Raw genomic sequence first — 4,115 nt, 5'->3', positions numbered from 1 at the left:
AGGATATCTGGCTCTAGGTCAGTGATCACACCATCATGATTATCTGGATCGTGAAGGTCTTTTTTGTACAGTTCTTCTGTGTATTCTTGCCATCTCTTCTTAATATCTTCTGCTTCTGTTAGGTCCATACCATTTCTGTCCTTTATCGAGCCCATCTTTCCATGAAATGTTCCCTTGGTGTCTCTAATTTTCTTGAAGAGATCTCTAGTCTTTCCCATTCTGTTGTTTTCCTCTATTTCTTTGCATTGATCACTGAAGAAGGCTTTCTTATTTCTTCTTGCTATTCTTTGGAACTCTGCATTCAGATGCTTATATCTTTCCTTTTCTCCTTTGCTTTTCGCTTCTCTTCTTTTCACAGCTTATTTGTAAGGCCTCCCCAGACAGCCATTTTGCTTTTTTGCATTTCTTTTCCATGGGGATGGTCTTGATCCCTGTCTCCTGTACAATGTCACGAACCTCAGTCCATAGTTCATCAGGCAGTCTATCAGATCTAGGCCCTTAAATCTATTTCTCACTCCCACTGTATAATCATAAGAGATTTGATTTAGGTCATACCTGAATGGTCTAGTGGTTTTCCCTACTCTCTTCAATTTAAGTCTGAATTTGGCAATAAGGAGTTCATGATCTGAGCCATAGTCAGCTCCTGGTCTTGTTTTTATTGACTCTATAGAGCTTCTCCATCTTTGGCTGCAAAGAATATAATCAATCTGATTTCGGTGTTGACCATCTGGTGATGTCCATGTGTAGAATCTTCTCTTGTGTTGTTGGAAGAGGGTGTTTGCTATAACGAGTGCATTTTCTTGGCATAAGTCTATTAGTCTTTGCCCTGCTTCATTCCATATTCCAAGGCCAAATGTGCCTGTTACTCCAGGTGTTTCTTGACTTCCTACTTTTGCATTCCAGTCCCCGATAATGAAAAGGACATCTTTTATGGGTGTTAGTTCTAAAAGGTCTTGTAGGTCTTCATAGAACTGTTCAACTTCAGCTTCTTCAGCGTTACTGGTTGGGGCAAGTAATCACCAAGTAATCCAAGTAGACTTGGATTACTGTGATAGTGAATTGGTTGCCTTGGAAACGAACAGAGATCATTCTGTCGTTTTTGAGATTGCATCCAAGTGCTGCATTTTGAACTCTTTTGTTGACCATGATGGCTACTCCATTTCTTCTGAGGGATTCCTGCCCACAGTAGTATATATAATGGTCATCTGAGTTAAATTCACCCATTCCAGTCCATTTCAGTTCACTGATTCCTAGAATGTCGATGTTCACTCTTGCCATCTCTTGTTTGATCACTTCCAGTTTACCTTGATTCATGGACCTGACATTCCAGGTTCCTATGCAATATTGCTCTTTACAGCATCGGATCTTGCTTCTGTCACCAGTCACACCCACAGCTGGGTATTCTTTTTGCTTTGGCTCCATCCCTTCATTCTTTCTGGAGTTATTTCTCCACTGATCTCCAGTAGCATATTGGGCACCTACTGACCTGGGGAGTTTTTCTTTCAGTATCCTATCATTTTGCCTTTTCATACTGTTCATGGGGTTCTCAAGGCAAGAATACTGAAGTGTTTTGCCATTCCCTTCTCCAGTGGACCACATTCTGTCAGACCTCTCCACCATGACTCGCCCGTCTTGGACAGCCCCACAGGCATGGCTTAGTTTCATTGAGTTAGACAAGGCTGTGGTCCTAGTGTGATTCGATTGACTAGTTTTCTGTGAGTATGGTTTCAGTGTGTCTGCCCTCTGATGCCCTCTTGCAACACCTACTGTCTTACTTGGGTTTCTCTTACCTTGTAAAGAGATGCTTTACAGGATAATATATCCTTTTCATGCTGATTATTTTGACCGGGTTTAATACAGGTGATTATTCTTCAGTCTTCTGAGTTTAAATGATTCAGGTAGCCATAAAGTATGAAAATATAGACAAATATACATAAGCAGTTTACTGATCTTCCATGATGTATTCAGCATGCCTCACTAGCAGTTCATAACTCAATCAGCAAATGTGCAATGAACACTGCACACTAAAACCGCCCTCCCACTGGTCCTTGTGCCTCCATTTACAGTGCATTGTCTCGTATGATTTGTGTGTCTAATTTTCCCTGAATGATTTGCAACTTTAGCATATCCAAGAGGTGATCAAGGGAGCCCAGTCTACTAAGAGACACTGCATTGTCTGTGTTCCCAGACTTCATGGTCACCAGTATTTTATTTTTTATAAGGTTCACCTACTGTAAGTCTTATAAACATTTTTTCCATTTACATTATACCAAGAAAAAAAATGAATACTAGAAATGAGATAATGGAAAAACAAAAGCAGATTTCTTTTGCTTTCAAATGACTCTACACCAAAACATTTTGCCTAAATGATTTTAATCAATAGATGAAGGACTCTTTAAATGGTACTCAGAATACGTTACCGATTTTAGAACCGGTCTCACTCAGTGATTTCAGAACACAATGTAGAGGTGAGTGGTCATGTTAGGGCTTCTTAATTACTCCAGGGCATAAAGGTCTTCCTCAAGTATGGGTAGAAATGAAATCCTTCTATAGGATTATCCTCTAAGAGCTATTTTCCTTTGTAGACTACAATATTATTGTTGGTTTCATACACTTTTATTTTATCAAGAACTCCCACAGGAAGAAATTTCTGGAGGTTTTCCCAGGTATAAATGTCTACATTTTCTGTTGTGCTTACAATGTCTGCAAAATACGGCACGTCCAGACCCAGATACTTCATAATTGCCTCTTCCGTATACTCTTGGAGGTCAGTCAAATTCAGGACCATTCCTGTAACAGGACCAATTTCTCCAGGTACTCTCAGCACAACTTTATAGGTAATGAAGCAGAAGGTTATCACTGAGCTTAGCTTCCACGAGTAACACTTTGTACTGGTAAAGCTCGGTGAAATTCTCCCCCTCACCCGTTCTGCTGGTGACAATTTATCAAAGAAAGATGGAATTATGTAGACAGGTCCTCTAGCAAGTATTGCAGTGTGACAGTTTGGGTGAACAGAAGAAAACACCCTATGAGCAGGTTTTACACTCACAGAGTAACGGCGTCAGAGAAGGCTCAAGCCAGGGACTTCTGTCATCTTTAATTGAAGGATAATTTTCTTAGGAATGTGGGCTTTCAGTCAATATTTGCTAAACATTAGCCTATATCTTGGTAACTCTTTTAATAAAGTAAAATGAAGGAAAATAATACACAGAATCATTTTCATATTTTAAGACATACAAAGGAAGTCTAAAGTGGATAGATAGAAACCAGTGTATTTGTTACTATTTTCTGTCTCATGTCTTTCTGGCTTACAGGAAATATATGATGAGATCATTTGATTGTTCCACCTTTACTTGAAAGGTCTTCCTGGTAGCTCAGCTGGTAAAGAATACACCTTTGCAGGAATACACGAAAGCAGGAGACCTGGGTTCAATCCCTGGGTTGGGAAGACCCCTTGGAGAAGGGAACGGCTATTCACTCCAGTATTTTGGCCTGGAGAATTCCACGGACTCGTGCACGGGGTCACACAGAGTCGGACACACTGAGCGACTTCCACTTCACCTCACTTACTTGAAAGTGTGGGTGTTGTGGCACTTCCCGAACAGTTTCAAGTCTTCCTCATCACTCAGAGACTTGCTGTGGGGGTGATGGGTCGTGCCAAAGAGACGAGGCGGGACGCTTGTGCCCATGGGCGAGGACCCAAGCCCGGGCCATTCATGGCTTGACATCCGCGCAGCCTGGCCAGCGTCTTAACCCCCTGGCCCACCGCCAGGCTGGCGTGGGCGGAGCCTCCCCCGTGGCTTCCTCAGGTGGGTTTAGTCCTAGGAAGTTTTCGTCTTTTTAACGCAGTGGTAAATGGGATTGCTCGCTAAGTTTTTTCTTCCCGCTCTTTTGTTGTTAGTGTATAGCCATACAGCAGATGGCTCTGCATCAATTTGGTGTCCTGCAACATTACCAAGTTCATTGAGGAGTGCTCGCAGCTTTCTGGTAGCATCGTTAGAAATTCCTACGTGTAGAACCATGTTATCTGCAAACAGTGATGGTTTTACTTCTTTTCCAGATTTGATTTTCTTTCCTGATTGCTGCTCTGATTGCTACTGCTAAGATTTCCAAAA

At 41.7% G+C, this 4,115-nt stretch overlaps 1 pseudogene; it reads right to left on the bottom strand.

Annotated features, from left to right (window-relative positions):
- Positions 1-2,366: 2,366 nt before the first annotated feature.
- Positions 2,367-3,902, bottom strand: LOC107133258 (6-pyruvoyl tetrahydrobiopterin synthase-like; annotated as a pseudogene).
- Positions 3,903-4,115: the final 213 nt, after the last annotated feature.

This window comes from Bos taurus, chromosome 16 (assembly GCF_002263795.3).
Source record: "Bos taurus isolate L1 Dominette 01449 registration number 42190680 breed Hereford chromosome 16, ARS-UCD2.0, whole genome shotgun sequence".
In the NCBI taxonomy this organism is placed as follows: domain Eukaryota; kingdom Metazoa; phylum Chordata; class Mammalia; order Artiodactyla; family Bovidae; genus Bos; species Bos taurus.
The sequence above is the reverse complement of the archived record's forward strand: the minus strand, read 5'-3'. Positions and strand labels throughout refer to the sequence as shown.